The 21,099-nt window shown below is 41.5% G+C and overlaps 1 long non-coding RNA gene across 2 annotated transcripts; it reads right to left on the reverse strand.

Moving 5' to 3' along the window:
- Window positions 1–2,578: 2,578 nt before the first annotated feature.
- Window positions 2,579–11,057, reverse strand: LOC145426013 (uncharacterized). 2 transcript variants are annotated; one of them, XR_013906773.1, is made up of 4 exons: window positions 7,816–11,057; window positions 3,759–3,874; window positions 3,573–3,674; window positions 2,579–3,404 (listed from the first exon to the last, which is right to left on the reverse strand). It is a non-coding gene; the product is annotated as an uncharacterized LOC145426013 (long non-coding RNA). The 2 variants fall into 2 exon arrangements; XR_013906774.1 differs by having other exon boundaries at window positions 3,289–3,404; window positions 9,191–9,670.
- Between the last annotated feature and the right edge of the window lie 10,042 nt (window positions 11,058–21,099).

The raw sequence follows: 21,099 nt of genomic DNA on the forward strand, positions 1-21,099 counted from the left end.
GGATAAAACCAAGCTCAGAGTCAAAAATAACACCCAGGTTTTTCACTTGTAGCGAAGGACATAGTGAAAATGCCTCTAATTTAGACAAGAGTTTCTCTCTCTGAGCCTCAGGACCGACGATTAAAACTTCAGTCTTGTCCTGGTTAAGCTGTAAAAAGTTTTCTGCCATCCAAGATCTTATATCCAAGATACAGTTAAAAAGGGCATCCACTGGTCTGGTGTCATCAGGAGACACGGAGATGTACAGCTGCGTGTCATCAGCGTAACTGTGGAAGTTCACTCCATGCCTCCTGATGACACCGCCGAGAGGGAGCATATACAAATTAAAAAGTACAGGGCCTAGAACCGACCCTTGAGGCACACCACATGTCATTTTATGGATCTTAGAGGAGCATGTATCCATACTCACCATAAAAGTTCTGTCAGAGAGACAGGAAGTGAACCAGTTGTGTACAGCACCAGAGAGGCCCACCATGTGTTTCAGTCTGTTTAAAAGAACAGCGTGGTCTACTGTATCAAAGGCTGCGCTTAGATCCAGCAGCACCAGGACTGAGAGCTTTTGGGCGTCCCAGTTACATCTAAGATCATTTAAAACCTTTAGGAGAGCCGTCTCTGTGCTGTGGTTCACCCTAAATCCAGACTGGAATATCTCCAGGATCTGTCTATCATTGAGAAAATCAGTAATCTGAGTAAAAACAAGTTTTTCTAAGACTTTACTTAAAAATGGTAAGTTGGATACAGGTCTGTAGTTATTAAAATCATTACAATCCAAACTGCTCTTCTTCAGAAGGGGCCTCACCACCGCCGTTTTAAAGGCAGCAGGGAAGACACCCAACTGAAGAGAGCAATTCATCATGTATAAAAGCTCAGCCTCAAAAAATCCATAAAGTGTTTTAAAGAGTGAAGAAGGAATTGGATCTAAAAGACATGTGGTGGGTCTCACTGTGGAGAAAACCTTCTGAAAGTTCTCAGCATTAACCAGGACAAAGCTGTCCAGTGTCTCCTCAGGTACAATCGAGCCCTCAGATGTGTTTACAATCATATCGCGATTAGATAAAATATCAGATCTGATGGCGCTGATCTTTCCCCTGAAGTGGTCTGCAAACTGCTCACAGAGCGAGTCTGTGGGGGTTCTTTGGGAGCTGTTAAAATCAGGGTTAAATAAATGATCTATGGTGGAAAAGAGGACCTTGGGATTATTTTTGTTAATACTGATTATTTTGGCGAAGTATGAATTTCTTGACTTCCTTAGTGTATTATTGTACATTTTAAGTTGCTCGCAAAATATTTGATGGTTGATATTATTTTTATTTTTCCTCCACCTCCTTTCTGCTGCCCTGCAATTTCTTTTGAGTTTTTTGACTTCTTCGTTTCTCCAGGGTGATGCATGTTTTACGTTAATCTTTTTGGTGGTGAGTGGAGCAACGGAGTCAAGGCTTTTCTTCAGTTTGCTGTTGAAATAACTAAAAATCAAATCGCAGGGTACAGGTAAAATCACAGGGGGGCATTCGTCTAAAACCCTGGTAAAATTTGCAGCCACTTCAGAGGTTAGAGAGCGCCTCCTCACAGGTCGCACCGAGGTCTCCCGCTGAATAAAACCGGTGATGTTAAAAAACACACAGTAGTGGTCAGAGACAGCCAAGTCAACAACAGAGGACACGCTGGTGGACAGCCCATGGGTGATGACCAGGTCCAGAGTGTGTCCTCTGTTGTGAGTCGGCTGCGTGACGTGCTGGATAAAATCCAAACAGTGAAGAATGTTTAAGAATTCTTTTGCTGCAGGGTCAGAAGGATTATCTATGTGCAGGTTAAAATCACCGGTTAAAATTATCATATTATAGTTTGAATGTATGTTTGTTAAAAATTCAGAGAATTCCTTGATAAAAGCAGCGCTGTCTTTAGGTGGTCTATAAACTGTGACAGATAAAACTGGAGGGCTGCTGAAAACAATAGCATGGAATTCAAAAGTGGTAAAATGATCAAATAAAATTTGTTTGGTGGTGAGTGTGTTGTTGGTTAAAGATGCAGTCCCACCACCTCTCTCACCACTTCTAATAGAAAAAGAGAAATTAAAATTTGGTGGGGAGGCCTCAGTGAGAACAACTGGTGCATCCGAGCCCAGCCATGTTTCAGTTAAAAATAAACAGGCAAGTTTATTATCTAAAATTAAATCATTAATAATAAAAGACTTGTTCGACAGAGAGCGGACATTTAAAAGTGCCATACTGATTGAGACTGGTGGATTTTTGACAATAGAGTTGAATGGATGTTGATATTTAGGTTATTAATGTTTTTGGAGTTACTGGATTTATGATAATTCTGTTGCTCTGTTTGTGACGGGTATTGTGTTGACTGTGGGAGAGAAAGGTCCTAGTCCAGAGTTTTGTGTATTACTGTATTTCTCAGAGTTCCTTCCTCAAAGAGCAAAATAGCATAAATCAAGCATTCAGTCAATGGAACTTGGAAACATCTCTGGACTTAACTAAAGGAAGTCCAGTACATGCAGTGTACTGCTTGTGTCAAAGCCTAAAGCAAAAGATGTTGTGTTGTGTGTAAATAAATGTGTCTTCAATTAAATCTTATACTTTATTATTTCAGGGCAAGCAATGAATTGAAAAACAAATTATTGGGAACTGCTAATGAATTTCTGGTGCTGATAACTGGATTGGTTCAAGCATCAAAGGTAACTAATCCTACTGAACAGCTCGTTAAGTAGAACGCACGTCCAACAGGCAGCATGAACGATTATTTCATTTTTATTGACTGGAGTGGATTTTAATGGTGGACAAATGGGGAGAAGATTGTTGGGGATGGTTTCTTCTCTTTGGTCTTTAGACAAGATGTTCGGTTCTTATGACAAAGTTTGATTCCTTTGTGTTTAAAGACAAATCCCCTGATTGTGAAGCGGTTTGATAAACAGCTGGTATTTAATTTCTTTAGAAACTGTCTTGTGATTTTGTTTCCTGGTAGAAAACGGTCTTCTTGGTACTACAGACAGACAGCAGCTTACTGTTGTTTTCTATGAAACTCAAACTGAATGTAATCTAAGAAGTAATTACTGATGGTTGAGTTTAAGTATAAGTGATATCTATGCTTAACTGAGTTTACCGCTAACTTCCTCCAACATCCAGCACAGCATGACTGATGCAGAAACCATGAGCACGAGCGTCACTTCCTGTTTGCTGAAGTGGATTTTCAGTTGTTTTAAAGAGACAGTTTAAATGGGACTGAGGGAACGACGTGTTTGCAGTTTATATCCAACAACATCAAGCAGTTTAATCAAAGAGTTCCTGTTACTAACAGCTCACCTCTCTGCAGGTTTGACATTTCCTCTAAATCTGGTGCTACGCAAGACAGAAAAACCGCTGCCTCCAGGTTCAGGTTCAGCACGTCTCTTGTAGACCCTGTTAGAGAAGGAAAACGTGTTTTTCATTTGCAGCAACAGAAGCTGATGAAGACTCAGAATCCCTTCGTTGTTCCAAAAATAAACTTGTTTTCAGGCTGAGCATGAGCAAAAGGAAGAACAGAGCGCCACCCAGAGGTAAACAGTTTTTTACATGGTAACAGCTCACCTCTCTGCAGCAGACTCAGGCTGGGATTCAAATTCAATGGAGAAATCTTTAGACTGGTCACTCTTACAGGACACAGAGCTGGGTGGAGGTCCAGGCTGGTCCCTGTGAATAATGATGGAGCAGTGATGTGAGTGCTGAGCTGTGACATGGAGAAGAGTCATGGACAGTTAGAGATGGTCATCTCACCTCTGAGCTTTGGTCTGGCTCTCATGTTCCCCACACAGAGTTCTTTTAGAGGGAGGGGCTCCCTCCTCTCTGTCCTCACACTGATCCATGCTGCTCAGCTCACACACTCTTTCTACCTGCAGAGGAAACACAAATCATTCATGTGCACATCAGCTGATGTCCATCATGTGTGCTGTCCAAACATCAGCTGCTTCTTTCCTGCTTCCTCTCAGTGTCAGCTGGATGCAGTCAGACAGCAGTGTGAGGCAGAGGAAGCTGCCATCAGCTGCTCTGCTATCAGGCCACTAGATGGAGCCTGAAGCACACACGATGCATTCACTGACACACACTGATGCACTGTGACTGGAAGCTTCAGTCAGTTCAACATGTGTGAACAACATTTGCAAAAGCTTCACACTAATATCTCTGTGGTCAGGATAAATGTGAGTGCCAACCAGAGTTGTTACTAAAGTTGCTTCATTGCTGAAAACAGTTATCAGTCTAACAATATTCAGCATAGTGTGTATGAGAAATTCTTTTACTGATGTATTAATCACATTATCTTATTGTATGATGCCTTGGTGCCACTGGGTTTTAACATGTCTCACACTCAGATGTTACTGCCAGGCTCACACTGTGCGATTTTTTCAGTCACGTTATTCAGCTCCTGCTCAAACTGCACGATTGACTCGCAGGGGTTAGAAGGTCATAGGTCACGATGCAGGTCTCACTATACGGCCCGATGCTCTGATGTGACCTGAGTGCTCACACTGTGCCTCCATAACATGAAGGTTATAACAGAAAATCTGTCGCTCTCCCTCTGTCTTTCACTCACACAGACACAAAGTTCTACAAGTTGTGCCTCCATCGCTTGTGTCCAGATCACACGCTGCCGTGCTGCTCCGTCTTTTTCACCTACATTTGTGTTTGTGCGTGAGCAGTGTGACAAACTGCGGTGACACCCTCACGACGGTCGCGAGGATTTCAAACAGGTTTAATTTTTTATGACCGAGCGACTGATGATCGCGAGCTGGTCGTGAGGGGTTAATCGCGTCTCGTTACCCCACGTATACTACACGATGCACGACGCACGATGAAGGCCAAAATCGGGCCGATCACCAAAACGGTCGCACGACTCATCGGCTCAAAATGGGCCAAAGATCGCACAGTGTGCGCCCAGCATTAGACAAATGGTGGGGGTGTAGTAAGGATGTTGGGGGAAACAGGAACTCCACAGAAGAGACTTTTGTGGCTTCGAGGACTCTGGGAGTGTGAAGCTTAAGATGTGAAACAGCTGTGTACTGTACTGCCTTTAGTTCCTGGAGAAGGTTTTTAACTGAGAGCCATGCTGGGCTCAGACTCTGCTGACCGTCTGTGCCGCGGACATGTGGGCTCTCCACAAGCCAGGGACCTGCTGCGGTGATAAGGAAGAAGAAGATCACTTAAGTTGGAGCTACACCGTGCAGGGCCCTATAGGTCATGATTATGATCTTAAATTGGACCCTGAACTTGACAGGGAGCCAGTGCAGCTGAATCAGCAGGGGCGTGGCATGGGAGTGTTTGTGATGCTTTATTTATCATAAAAAACATTTCTCATACTTCTTGGGGAACTTAAAGAAACAGAATAAAACATTTTCCCATCGTAAAGAAAACTCCCTTAAAATATGGACAATAACAAACCTGCTAAATTCTTCCAGAATCTCTGTGAAAGAACAGAACCAAGAAAGATGTGTCACAGTTTCTGGATGATCCCCACAGAAAGTACAATTAGTATTTATGTCCCTTATAAATGTGACCATGTAGTGACTGGCTGGATAACATTTATGTAGAATTTTAAATGAGACTTCTTTCACCTTATTGACAATCAAATATTTATGGGGGACCATCCAGACTGTCTTCCGCTTGATATCTGGAACATGTCGGTTCCAATAAGATATTACATATGGGAGAGACATGATATCTTCTTGGAATAAACTACGTATTCTCTTATTGCTGTTACCAAGTTCCTGTGAAAAGCAGATTTTTCCCACTGCTGACTCAGCTGGATCAGGGAGAGTGACTGAGGCAGAGATTGAGCTGTCAGTGTTTTTATATAACATTAAAGTCTAACACACATCTGTACTAAATGTTCATTTACAAACTCCGCTCTCCCGCTGCCCCTGTCAATATAAACGGCCGAGCTCAGACCACATTAAGGGTGTTCAGTCTGAGGCTACACGGGTGTTTTTGAAAACGGAGATTTTCCGTTTTCGTTTTAAAAAATAATCCCGTCCACACATAAAGGCAGAAATGAAGGAAAACGCTGCTATGAACATGCCAAAGCAACAGGTGGCGCTATATTCCTAACCGTGCAGAAATGTTGGCCAATCAGAAGTCTAGAAGCCTCGGTGGGAAAAAGTAAACCAAGCTGGGGTCGTATGTGTGGAGGGACAGTAACTGTGTGTATATGTAAGCATTTAAACACTGCAGAGAGTAGAATTAACAGTATTGTAGAAATTCATTTCACTGAAACAATAACTTTCCAATTCAATCTTTATTGGCAGACTTCATGTCCATAAAAACAAGACAAGAAACTAACGGGAAGCACTCACTGTCGGATCTGTGAGTGCTAAAATTATACTGTTACTCAAACCATCCAGTCGTTCTCTAAAATTGAACATTAACTTTCTTAAAAGTGCTTTAAAAGTCCAGACACCCACAGCTACAAACATCTGGCTGGCACTACCACTTCTAGGTATCCTGCAAAGGATTCTCATCGCATCATTATATGCAACATGCAGCTTCTGCATGCTACATTGTTTGTAGGATGACCACAAGGGGGCAGTATATAGCGGTGTGCAATACGCTTTAAACAAAGCCACTTTAACTGGAAGTGAACAAAAGCTGAATTTGCGTGCACATAGAGCTTACATCGCTGTCTGTATATGTCATCATCATCATTCATTTGCTCAGTAATAAAGTGACCGAGGTATTTCACCTTTTTATCAACTTCAAGAGTTTTTTGTGCCAGTTTAAACAAAGGGAAGTTTATCGTGCTTGGTTCTACATATCAAAACAGCACTTTTAGCAGCATTGTACTCAATGTCATATTGCACACCATATTCAGTACAGACATTAAGAAGATCCTGTAACCCAGCACTGCTTGGACTAAAAACAACCAGGTCATCTGCATACATGAGATGATTTATCAGTGCTTTACCTAATATACACCCAGTGTTACAGGCTCTCAGCTGTATGGACAAATCATCAACATACAAATTAAATAAAATTGGAGACAAAATCCCACCCTGTCTGACACCAAGGGGGCAGAAATACTGCTTCCCCATTTTGCAGCTTTGTCCTTCATAACTGGTACCTTTAAAATACACAGCACTGAGTCTGGTAATATGCCATGAATCATAAACCCAGTGAAACAGAGTGCTAAAAGAGGAGCTAGCCTTAAACTAGCATGTTTTAAATGTTCTGCAGTGATGTGATCCAAACCAGAGGATTTATTATCAGACAACCTATGAATGGCTTCATATACTTCATGTGTCCTTACACTTATTGTGTCATTACTCATGTCAAGATTGTCCTCATATGGTTCACTTTTTATACAGTTAAACAACGCACTGTAATGCTGTCTCCATAATGCTGCAATGTTATCTGCCCCAGAAACACCTTCAGCAGTTGATGGTAGAGATGGTTTACAGTTATTAAGAGCTTTCACCTCTTTCCAACAAAAACAAAACAAAACAAAAACAAAAAACGGAGTTTTAGAAAATCTCCACCCTGGCCAGAGTTTTTAAAAATCTCCGTTTTCAGTGACCGAAAACGCCGTTTACGTGTGGACGAAAGGTGCAAACGCACAGAGAAATCTGCGTTTGCAAAGATACCCGGGTACGTGTGGACGTAGCCTGACTCCCGGAGTCTGATCACACACAGACAGAGGCGGACACACTCGGCCTCGTTAGAAAACATTACACACTGACTTTAATACAAACACACAGTTTGTTGTGTGAAGAACTCAAACGTGAGCTGAACAAACAGTAAAGTTCCTAAACACAAACTGTTAGAGGAGGAAACGAAGCAAACTTACAGTTTCTTCACACCAACAAGCTCCACTCCACGAAGCTCAGCAAAGACGAAAGAAGGAAACAGCCAAAGATGCGTTTGAGGACACTCGGGAGCATCCAAACACTACGGATTGCGTTCACGTAAACCTCGGAAACTCGCAAACCTCCGGCAGGTGGATACACAGTAGACATGTTTTAAAAGGCGACGAGAACAATTCAGTAACAGCGCCTCACTTCTCACGGACTGGGTAGATGGCATGAAACTGTGGCCTGATGTTAGCTACATCAACATTATTAATTAACTTGTATTTCCCAAAGACGTTGATGGCGAGGAGTTACGTAATTATAAGAGCACCGAGGCATATAGTCATGTGTGCGCGAAGGGGAGGGCGGGTTACCTTTTAAGCGCAGATGGTAGGAAACTGAATATTCAAATGAAAGTTAGAAATAATTGCTTAAAAATATGCTGGTGGCAGGGGTGGGGGGCCAAAGCCTAAGACCCTACCCCCAACACCCCCAACACCCTAACCCTGCAAACCCATTGATCACAAATAATGTGGTGATAGAATATGGAATTTATTATTAAGACGTTTATGAATATGGTGAGCTAACAAACAGTAGCCACAATGCACACATTATGCTTTGTTGTTCAGTATTGTAACGTTCGCAAGAACCAGACGTTTGGATCTCAGTTGTCCGTTCATTCGGTAACACAGGCAAACGGGCCGCTACCTCCGGGAGAGTGCTCTCGTACAGCCCCGCACAGTCACACAACAACAAGGACCCCCTCCCCTTCCTGCACACATTGACTCCCTTTTTCCTGCAGCACAACCAAACATGCATCTTAAAGAAATAACAACAGTGTGCAGAGATAACCAACATGCCACTGTAAACAACATTTAACCATCATTACAGTTCATTTCTATGCAACACCAGAGGGATTTCAATACACAGCAGTGTATTTGTCACGGCGGAGCGGGGCGCGAATGGGCGTGGAAAGGAAGAAAGGAAAGAAAGCCCCGACTTTATTACCACCGTGGGTTTTGTGCGAAGGAAGAAAATCTTCCTCCAACCGGGTTGAGCAGTGGAGCCACCGAGGGGAAGCACACAATACAACTGTCAGATTAAAATATGATTATTATCTTTAAAATAAATTAAAACAACCCTGGCCAAGGGATAACACAAACAATCAATAAACCAACATTAAAAGTCCTGTGGCCTGCGCCGCGACCTAAAAGTCCCAGGGAGCTAAGAAATCCAGCGAAGTATAAAAAGGGAAACCCAGCGGAGTCCTCTCCTTCCTTTGCGCGTCCCGATATGCTGGAGAAAGGGAGGAGCGGCAGTCACTATTCTTCTAGACAGTTTTACTTCATAAAAAGGGATAAGTGAGAGACTTACCCCGGGTGGGCAGAGCTCTCAACTCCGCCCGCCGCTTTTTTAAAACTGCAAATCGGCACAGCCGTCTCGTGCCTTCCGCTGGTGCTGTCTCCGCTCTCCCCGCTGGTACTGTCGCTCTCTGCGCGGGTGCCTCTGCGCGCGGGTGCCTCTCCGGTCTCATTCGTCTCGAGCCTCCAGCCCGAAGCCGAGGCGCTCAGCCTCTAGCCTTCGCGCGTAACTCCTCAAAGCAAAGCTTTCCTTCCTCACTCGTCCTCAAAGAGCGCTCCTTTCTGTCGTCTACACAGCCCTCTTATTGGCCTCTCTGGTACCTCTCAGGTGAAATCAAGTTAGTAATCAGATAGGGGTGGAGACAGGTGTTCAATTAAATAGGATAAAAACCTGCAATAGAACTCATCCAAACAAACCCAATATACAATATTACAATATTAAACAGATAAAACATCGCAAAACATGCACAGTAAAACTAAATAACTTGTCCCGTTTCACCCCGTGACATATTGACAGTTGAAACCAGATGTTTACAAACACTTTAGTGGGAAAACATAGAAACATTTTTTTACTGCACAACATCAATTTGGAGTAAACTTGTTTTGTTTTGGATAAATAAATATTGAAATATCTTTTGAATGAGTTAAATGTCAGAATAAAGAGAGACGGCTTTCTATTTTAATCACTTTCATCAAAGGTAGGAGTGCTGCCATCCAAAACTTAAATATTACAATGAATAAAAGACAAACTGACATTATTTCTGCATCTTCATTCAGCTTCATTCTGTGGCAAAGTTGGGATTAATGACAAACCTCTGTGATGAAGCAGCAGTGCTTCATATTAAGATATGAAGAACAGTGGACAGGTCATCAAACACTATCTGTGGGTTCAAAGGAGATGTGAGGAAGAAAACAACAATGGTTTAACTCAGGAGGTTTATTCACTATGAACTGGATTAAATTATGATCCCAAACAACACCGTCTCACTGGAGAGAACATCAAGAGTGAGTCATTGTAGCCTGACTCTTTACTTTTACAGAGGATATGTGTTTTTGGAACAGGATGGATACTTGCTTCCACATGAAAAGCTCTGTCTTTAAAGTGGGTAAACTTGTCTTTAAAGTACGTTTAAAATATTCTAGAAAGTGTTAAAAATGCAACAATGCATGTTGTTCTCCCAGCTGCAAATCTCACCTGGGTGGTGTTTTGCAGGAGGCCTCTCACTGTGACAACTCCTGACTGGAGCAGAGTCCAGACCCTCTCCAGCAGACTGCTTCCACGGGCCAAGCTGTGACTCACCATATCGAGCCTGTAGCATCAGTATTTCTCTCAAGCTCACACACACTAGCTCAGGATCACTTTCATTTCCTGCAGGTTTAGCAACTGTGGGTGGTTCTGTTGAAAAAGAGTGGAGGCCTGCAGGTCTCATTATATTTGTTTGAAGTATTTATTTCTTTTTCTTTCTTGTTGTTTGAGTATGTATTCATAATTATTACCTGTTTGATTCAGGAGGAATGCTTTTATTTTAGATCGATTATTAAAAGTGTCGGTTTTTGCTTTCTTTGTTAGATTACATTTCCATCGAAAGGTACACACAGACTGGACATGTGTCTCCACACCAATAAAAATAAGTTCACTCCCTGTTATTTTGCACATGTTCCTTTCGTCAGCTGATACATGGAGAGCAAGGGAAACGTGGTTGCTATGGTCCCTGCTGAGGTCACACAGGTGTGTCATATATAACAGCTGACTCGGGACTGCTGGGTACAGAGGTCCCTTTACATTTTTGACAGAAATCTTATTTCTAACATCAATCTTTATTTGTTTTGATGTTGTTTGAGATTTCTTATGTAGAACTTACTGTAAAACCTACTCACCTCTCAACATAGCTTCATATTTTTTTACTAGATAATTTTCATCCTGATGATCAGAAGAGTGTTTGAGGGTTTCAGATCCTTCAGAACAACAGTAAGTGTTTCAAATGACGTCTTTCAACCTTTTACGTAATCTGACAGGTTGATGAAGTCTGTGAGCTTCAATGGATTAATTGTTAATGTGTATCCATCTGAAGCAGGATTAAACCTTGCAGATTACTGGTCCTGATGATGGTCTTTAGTATGTAGCTGATGGCTGATGATGATATAGCTTATGTTTGTATTCTTCTGTTTTAAACACTCAGACCTGCTTTAGAGTCCACCTCTTTTCTTATGACGAACTTTTTAATCATCCTTAAGTCCAACCCACTAAATGTCCCTCTAATGCGACTTCAAGAATCTGATCGAGTGGCTTAATGACAGATCTGCCGATTGGTGACTTTCAGCATTATTTAAACCTTTAATTTAATCTCATATAGTCAAGTTTTTAACTCAGTTTCTCTTCAGTCCGTTCTATTCAGTCTGCTTTAGACAAACTAAGTATCAGGTCAGTCAAACTCGAGAACGTGGAAATGTCTGCCGGAGCACAAGCATCGCTCTGCTCGACTTTGCTGTTCGTCAGTCTCCTCATGTTTGTCTCTGCAGGTGAGATTTAGTGAACTGATCTTACAGAACTTTAAATGTGTATCATGTTGTAGTTTAAGGAGTTAAAGGTGAACAGCCACAAAGTTTCATACATGACATTATTCTGCTGACTAGTGCCACGTGTACAAAATAGTGGCACAGTAAATGCAGCATGGCAGACTCCATTTGATGATTTTATTCTATAAATATTTCAAATTCCTGATTATGTATTGTATGATGTACAGTATCAGAGCTGACAACAATTGCATCATGATGACTTTTATTTTTTTAATTCATTCATTTCTTAATGATTATTGTGAAGTCCTCTTGTAATTGCTTACTTTATCAGTATTATCATTATTTTATTATTTATACAAATTTAATATTTAACAAATATCAGATTTGGGGAAAAATTAAATAATTTTTCTGTCAAAGTTGATTTTTGTATTAAATTTATTAAAACCAAATCCACAGCCATGTTGGAATCATGTATGAAATTTATTTGTAACATCTCTTGGGTTTTCATGGCAGCATGGCAAATTTCAGTTCATGAAACATGAATTTAATATTAGTCATCCAATCCACCTCAATCTTCACATGGATGATACGATTTAAAGACGTAACGCATCTACACGCCAATATTCAGCAATAGCTATAGTGCTACCTTCCGACAACAGGAAATTAATTATTTTTTAAAAATAGTTTTAATATCTTCTTCCTGGTTGACCACATGTCTTTGAATGGTTGATTCTGTGTATCATGTTTCTCTGAGGTTCATCACTAACCGTGAATTTTAGACTCACCACTGTGAGTTATACTCTCAGGTAGGACGGCCTGCTTTGGCAAGTCGGAGGAACTCTCATTTATACAGTTTTATATATAAGGCGATACTTGGGTTGCTGCCTTCCTATATTTGTTCCCTGTTAGCAATGAAAGGTGCTAGTATTTATTCTCTTCGTGCTTGTTGCTTTTTGTTCCATTTGCCCAAACTGAACTTGGTAAAAGAGCTGCAGAAGAACTGGAAAAGAACTGAATTCATTTCATTAAGTGCTTTTAAAACTGAACTAAGAATCCCTGAGGCCAAGTCTATAACATGCAACTGTTTCAATGAGATTGTTTGTCATTTAAATTTTATTTTAAATTTCATTTCTCCCAGCTCAGCGTGTCACCAGCTACCTGTCAGTGGATCACCAGCTTCCTGACAGACAGAAAGCAACAAGTGAGGCTGGGGGAGATCACCTCTGAAACCCGGTCCCTCAGTATTGGTGCCCCTCAAGGATGTGTCCTCTCACCACTACTGTTCTCCCTCTACACTAACGACTGCACCTCCAAGAACTCGGCTGTCAAACTCCTAAAGTTTGCAGATGACACCACTGTCATTGGCCTCACTCAAGATGGTGATGAGTCTGCATACCGGCAGGAAGTTGAGCGGCTGGTACTCTGGTGCAGTCAGCACAATCTGGAGCTGAACACTCTTAAGACTGTAGAGATGACAGTGGACTTCAGGAGACATCCCTCAACTCTGCTCCCCCTCACCATATCAGACAGCCCTGTGTCAACTGTGAAGACCTTCAAGTTCCTGGGTACAACCATCTCCCAGGACCTGAAGTGGGAGACCAACATCAACTCCATCCTCAAAAAGACCCAGCAGAGGATGCACTTCCTGAGACAACTGGGGAAGTACAGTCTTCCACAGGAGCTGCTGATCCAGTTCTACACTGGTCATTGAGTCTGTCCTGTGCTCCTCCATCACAGTCTGGTATGGAGCAGCCACTAAACAGGACAGGAGCAGACTGCAGCGGACTGTACGGGCAGCAGAAAGGATCATCAGCGCCCCCCTGCCCTCCATCCAGGATCTGTACCTCTCAAGAACCAGGAAACGGGCAGGGAAAATCATCGCAGACCCCTCACACCCTGCACACAGACTTTTTGATCTTATGTACATTTGTAGTATTCATTCCACCTCATTCATTTCTGTATTTTATGTATACAGGGAGTGCAGAATTATTAGGCAAATGAGTGTTTTGTCCACATCATCCTCTTCATGCATGTTGTCTTACTCCAAGCTGTATAGGCTCGAAAGCCTACTACCAATTAAGCATATTAGGTGATGTGCATCTCTGTAATGAGAAGGGGTGTGGTCTAATGACATCAACACCCTATATCAGGTGTGCATAATTATTAGGCAACGTCCTTTCCTTTGGCAAAATGGGTCAAAAGAAGTTTTTGACAGCTCAGAAAAGTCAAAAATAGTGAGATATCTTGCAGAGGGATGCAGCAGTCTCAAAATTGCAAAGCTTCTGAAGCGTGATCATCGAACAATCAAGCGTTTCATTCAAAATAGTCAACAGGGTCGCAAGAAGCGTGTGGAAAAACCAAGGTGCAAAATAACTGCCCATGAACTGAGAAAAGTCAAGCGTGCAGCTGCCAAGATGCCACTTGCCACCAGTTTGGCCATATTTCAGAGCTGCAACATCACTGGAGTGCCCAAAAGCACAAGGTGTGCAATACTCAGAGACATGGCCAAGGTAAGAAAGGCTGAAAGACGACCACCACTGAACAAGACACACAAGCTGAAACGTCAAGACTGGGCCAAGAAATATCTCAAGACTGGTTTTTCTAAGGTTTTATGGACTGATGAAATGAGAGTGAGTCTTGATGGGCCAGATGGATGGGCCCGTGGCTGGATTGGTAAAGGGCAGAGAGCTCCAGTCCCACTCAGACGCCAGCAAGGTGGAGGTGGAGTACTGGTTTGGGCTGGTATCATCAAAGATGAGCTTGTGGGGCCTTTTCGGGTTTAGGATGGAGTCAAGCTCAACTCCCAGTCCTACTGCCAGTTTCTGGAAGACACCTTCTTCAAGCAGTGGTACAGGAAGAAGTCTGCATCCTTCAAGAAAAACATGATTTTCATGCAGGACAATGCTCCATCACACGCGTCCAAGTACTCCACAGCGTGGCTGCAAGAAAGGGTATAAAAGAAGAAAAACTAATGACATGGCCTCCTTGTTCACCTGATCTGAACCCCATTGAGAACCTGTGGTCCATCATCAAATGTGAGATTTACAAGGAGGGAAAACAGTACACCTCTCTGAACAGTGTCTGGGAGGCTGTGGTTGCTGCTGCACGCAATGTTGATGGTGAACAGATCAAAACACTGACAGAATCCATGGATGGCAGGCTTTTGAGTGTCCTTGCAAAGAAAGGTGGCTATATTGGTCGCTGATTTGTTTTTGTTTTGTTTTTGAATGTCAGAAATGTATATTTGTGAATGTGGAGATGTTATATTGGTTTCACTGGTAAAAATAAATAATTGAAATGGGTATATATTTGTTTTTTGTTAAGTTGCCTAATAATTATGCACAGTAATAGTCACCTGCACACACAGATATCCCCCTAAAATAGCTAAAACTAAAAACAAACTAAAAACTACTTCCAAAAACATTCAGCTTTGATATTAATGAGTTTTTTGGGTTCATTGAGAACATGGTTGTTGTTCAATAATAACATTATTCCTTGCCTAATAATTCTGCACTCCCTGTATAAGTTTAGATTCGTTATTTATAGTTGGTTTACACAGCTTTGTGTACGTATGTGTATGTGAGAGATATTCTCTTATCAAGCACTCAGATATAATAAAATAACAGTCAGACACTTCAGCAGTTTAACGTGCTCGGGTGAGGGCTCAACGGAGACTCACACCCTGCAGTAGCTCTCTGCCTTTATTTATACACAGCATGAAGCATACAAAAAAGGAAATAACATGCTTATCTTGGTGTAACTTCTCAAAACGTTGTGTTCTCTACAAGGTCGTTTCTTACTCTTGGTTTCCTGCTGCTGACAGATAATGTGATGGCAAACAGTTTCCGTTATAGAGCAAGGAGCCAACGGTTAATTGTGCAGCTGGTTGAGTACAAACAGAAATATAAACACTCTTAGCTGATTATTATATGAATAATAAAAACCTGTAAAAACAAAAATCCTTTGACAGTGTATATAAAGACACGTGTGTGTGTGTGTGTGTGTGTGTGTGTGTGATTTACATTGCTGTGCTTGAGAGCCACCATCTACCAGAACCTAATTCCCTGTATGTGTCTGCACACATACTTGGCCAATAAACACGATTCTGATTTTATTTTATACTTTCATTTATTTTTGCATGTGTGTTGTTGTTGCCTGTGTTTAATTGAGTCATTTTTTATAACTGTGAGACAGTTGCTGCTGCCCGTCTTGGCCAGGTCTCCCTTTCAAGGATTAAACCGAGATGGGAAAAAGCAACGTAAACAAATATCGGTCTATACACTAAAAAACAAAGCCAGCTCTGAGCCGAAGGAGTCGGAAATCCCATCACTATTTCACTCGCCTCACTCTAATTGGCTGCAGTAGAAGTGAATATTTGTACTTTGACCTTTAACCTCTCTGCTCCGTGTTTGATCTTTCAGAGCAGAAAACCATCACAGCTGAGTCTGGACAGGACGTCACTCTGACACGTCGAGCTCCAAACAACAACATCATAGTTGTAAAGTGGAGCCGAGCTGACCTGGGAGATGGCCGATTTGATCCAGATCTCCAGCATCCATCTTTTATGAACCGGGTGGATCTGCAGGACAGACAGATGAAGGATGGAGACGTGTCTTTGATTCTGAAGAATGTGACGATTAATGATGCTGGAACATACGAGTGTCGTGTCTTCATGGCAGAAACACACTTATGGCAGTATATCAACACCACCACCCTGAGTGTTGTTGTTTCTCCAGGTGAGTGAGTGTGTGATCAGAGGTGAAGCTGCTTCCTGGTTGTTGATGCTTGTTTCTAAAGATGTTGTTGATGAGACTTTGTAGAAAGCAGCTGGTCTGAGTGATGTGATCAGTAGATAATGTCTGACAGCAGTTTGAAGAGCAAATGGATTCTGTTCTGTTCTTCACTCATCACCTGCCTGACAGCTGACACCTGTTTCTCACCTGCAGGTTTTTATTCTTAATCAGGGAAATAAAAACAAATACATACAAGAACATAATAATTAACACATGTGTTTTGAAGGGAGGAAGGTTCAGGGCTGAAGCAATCAGCTTCATGGGCTCATCCGGTTAGAATAAGAAAAGCAGCCATCTAATGCAGAATTATTTTCAGGGTACTCCTTTTATTCTCAAATAAATAAGGCAAAAAAGGAAGGAAACAAAGACACACATGGACTGCCAATGCTCAGCTGCCGCCCCGTGTGGAAGTGCGGAAAGAGTGAGCCAAAAGTGAATGCAGTCCTTATATACTGTGTGACATATAATGTGTGACAGGTGAGTGCAATCAAGGACAAGCACCACACCCAATCAAAGGTGAGAGAACTAAACAAGGTGCATCTGGTGAAGTGAGTGGGTGTGCTGGGATGTGCTAAAAGGTGGGTCTCTACAACAACATGAGTAGGTCAAAAAGATGAGTTATAATGTGAGGGGGAAATCATAAGCAGAGAGTGCTTGCTGGTGCTTTCCTTAGACAGTAAACATCACAGAAAATGCCGCGTGTATCTTGTTCATCATGACTCTGGTTTTACGTGGCCTATGAACACAATTTATAAACTGGTATATATCACCTTGTTGTTTCGTCTTTAAGTGGTCATCTGACTGACTTACCACGACTACTTTATTCTTCTGCTTCAGTCGAACAGCAGCACTCATGCAACTGTTTTGCCCCCTGAGCTCCAGACAGTGCTCGTGATCACCGTCCGCGGGAGAGCGCAGCTGCTTAAAGCTGCAGCGTCCAGATTACTTACAGCTACTTCCTGCAGCTGATATAAGCTGCAGGAAGCTGAACACAGCTTCAACCGTATGTTTGTTGAAAACTAGTAACGGACCGCGTTTTCTTCTTAGTAACTGTAACGATGTTGTAACGATAGGAATAGTAATTAGTTAGATTACTCGTTACTGAAAAAACTAATGCCTTTAGTAACATTGTTACTTGTAACGCCGTTATTCGCATCGCTGGTCGTAAGCCCCGCCTCTGTTCAAAGATGGTCGCTCACAGTGGACATAGATGCTTCTTTCACTCCTCTTTCAAACTATCTGTCCTCTCTGTCCAAAATGTGAACATTGGCATCCTCAAAGAGTGACCTTTGACCTTAAGATGCAGATGGACTGCTGAGTCTTGTCCTGTGGAGGTGGCTCTTCTGTGTTGTGCCATGCGCTTGTGAAGTGGCTGTTTGGTCTCTCCGATGTAGAGGTCTGAGCATTCCTCGCTGCACTGTACAGCATACACCACCCTAACCCTCTCATCCGAGAAGCAAGTCTTCAAGCAACCTAAAGACATCCAGACGCTTTTCTTTGCAAGCTCCTTAGACTACGATTGGAAGGTGAATCCAGAGCAGTTTTCAACCTGAGATGTATTGCTCCACTCAGGAGGACGAAATATTACAGATAAGCACTGAGCTTATCGTTGTGTTTTTTTATAATAATAATTTGCATCAGATGGACTATTTTCTGAGGTTAAATATTTTATGTTTTCCACGATTCACTGTGAATATAATGTGTTTATGAGATTTGCAAGTTTTCATTCTTAATTAGACTGATCACCTTCACTTTGTGTCTGTAACACTAAAGAGAGTGCAGCACACTTTAAATTCATTCAATTACCTCAACAGGAAGGATCTGCATCTTCAAGCATGGAAACAAGACAGGTAAAGCTTTTAGTGTTTCTACTTTCAACACAGGATAATTTTACTGAATCATTTGACTTCATCCTTACTCTGAACTGCATGCTACACAGGCAGACACTAGAGACTGTAAAGAAAAAGCAAGAAAAACATATCCACTCATTATAAGCAAGTCTTTCTTCTTACAATTGTGCACTGACAAAAACATGTTGGATTGACTTGAGTCAATAGAGGACACTGGTTGCACACAAAGGTTTTGCTTTGGCAGAAACTTAAACAACTGAGTTCAATCAACACAACTTGTTCATATTCAGTAAACCTGCATGTTGTGTTCATGAAACACGATTGAAACATGTTCAGATGGAGTAAGATGAGCTCCTGGAGTGTTTTAATTCTTTCATTTTATTTTATTATAGCCCAATACTACTTGGTCACTTAAATACTTCATGTTGTCTTCATATTACATAATGTTCAACAAAGTCTAGAGTCTGGTTACCATAAAAAGTGAATGGATCTACAACAACTACCATTCTCCTGTCTTTATCCTGGTTGCAGGGAAATAACCCTGAAGTGATAGGTTACAAGGCAGGGTACAGCCTGGACAACTCAAGTCTATCACAAACAACCATTTGCAGGTAATTTAGAATCACCAATTAACCCTAACAACTGCATGGCTTTTAACTGCGGGAAGAAACCAGAATACACAGAGAGAACCCAGTGCAAACCAGCCAGATTGTGGATTTAAACCCAGGATCTTCTTACTGTGAAGCAGCAGCAGTAACCACCAAGCCACCAATCCAGACTTAACAAAAGTAGGAAAGCTATGATTTCAAGGCTTGATGCAGAATTTTTTTGTACGTTTTTGTTCTTGACAGGTTAAACCACAATAAATAGTGATAGCATACACGTGGTGTGTGTGTAGCTGTCTGCCTCTTATAACACCAGTGATTTTCCTGCAGTTTGACATCTTGTGCCATCCTGTGAATTTCCTGAGTTCAGCAACTAACCACTCTCACTAGATTGTATCAGGTCATCTCAACAAGAACAAATTAAGTTGTTGACTTTCATACAGATCCTTCATGATTTAATTACGTTCATAGAAACATGAAATTATTGTGTTTAAATTACAAATTAGACTTTTTTAATGTAACAACCACCCAATTTACTTTTTTCGGTATACCTAACAAAGTAGAGGCGGCTGCTCGACTTGCCTGAGATGAATGCCTTCCTGAAACCACTGAGATCCCGTGCAGTGTCGCAGAAAGTTATTGACTTACTTCACTCAAACATGATATGAACAATTTAATCTGCCTCTCTGCATATCATGTAGTTTCTACACTATATAGTTACACTTAACTTTAAAGCACGAGGCACTTGTGTTAAATACACGCAAGATGCTTACGTAAATCCAAGAGTTGGCCAATCCCTTTTTTTCAGTGTGCATATTGGAATGATTCAGCACTCCTTAGTTTTTCTTATCTTTTTGTAGACAGAGAAGACATCAGTTGCACTCTTCTTTACAGAAGAAGGCCAGAGTTGCTGTTAATATCAGAAATATCTACAACTGTAAGTTGTTCTTTAAGATTTTAACAGTTTTAGATCCATTACACTGACATAGCACTCTGGAGGATGACAAGAGCCACACATCAAAATAAAGAATTTTGTGCTTAATCTAAAATAAAATGAAATCTAAAATAAATTATGCATTTGCAAATTATTTTTTATGATTTTATTTATCCAAACACTATTTTTAAATCATTTTTTCAAAATTAATTCTTAATCCCGGACAGCATGGTTAGCACTGTTGCCGCACAGCAAGAAGGTCCTGAGTTTAATTCCGCCACCTGCCCGAGGTCTTTCTGTGTGGAGTTGGCATGTTCTCCCCGTGTTTGCGTGGCTTCTCGATGGGTATTTTGACTTTCTTCCACAGTTAGTGGGGTTAAGTTAATTGGAAATTGCCCATAGGTGTGAATGCAGGTGCGAAAGGTTGCTTCAGGGTTGAAAACCTGAAGCAATGCAAATTAACCACAAGGCTCTATGTAAGTAGCTCCCTGATTGGTTGGAGAGAAACATGGATTCTCTGCATGGATTTTTCACTTGATTCGCTCGTTGGTAGATGATTCATTGGTGGGTCCACAACCCCCTTGGAGACACTTAAAATCTGGGACTTTCCACTAAATATTTAAAGAAACATAAAGAAGTGCCTATGCTTATCTTTGCAAGCTCTTTAGATGGCTGTTATAGTGTTCAGACTCCAGTACTACATTAACACGAATTCAATACATGCAGTCAGACTCAAGACCAGACATTAGAAATAAATCTTTCAGGTTTCAGGATGTGAAGAAATGGCACAGTGATCAAGTTACAGCACATTTTGGGAAAATAGTTTCCTGATAAATTTGTGCAGTAAAGAAAAATGTGGCAGTTTTGAATGTGAAAATGAAGTTAAGAGTATAGGTAAGCTGCACGTTAAGAAGAAATACGAAGAGTAATAGGGCAGAGATGTCAAGGCTGGGCATTATTACAATGTTCAAAGGCAAGTGGGTGTTTTTACATAATGTGCTATAATGTCAGGATGGAGCTGCGTGCTCCGGTGTGTACTGGCTCACTGTTGGTGGCTGCTTAGCAGGACTTGCCCCCCCACCTTCAGAAAATAATTCTGATTGTTACAGTGCCAGACAGGACAGGAAAAGTAAGACAAATTACTTAAAAAAAAACTGAAAAACCAAAGAACGAGAGCTTTAGTCAGGCTGGAATAAATAGCTTAAAGTCATTATTAAAATGGT

The sequence above is a fragment of the Astatotilapia calliptera genome, chromosome 3 (genome assembly GCF_964374335.1).
Source record: "Astatotilapia calliptera chromosome 3, fAstCal68.1, whole genome shotgun sequence".
Taxonomy (NCBI): domain Eukaryota; kingdom Metazoa; phylum Chordata; class Actinopteri; order Cichliformes; family Cichlidae; genus Astatotilapia; species Astatotilapia calliptera.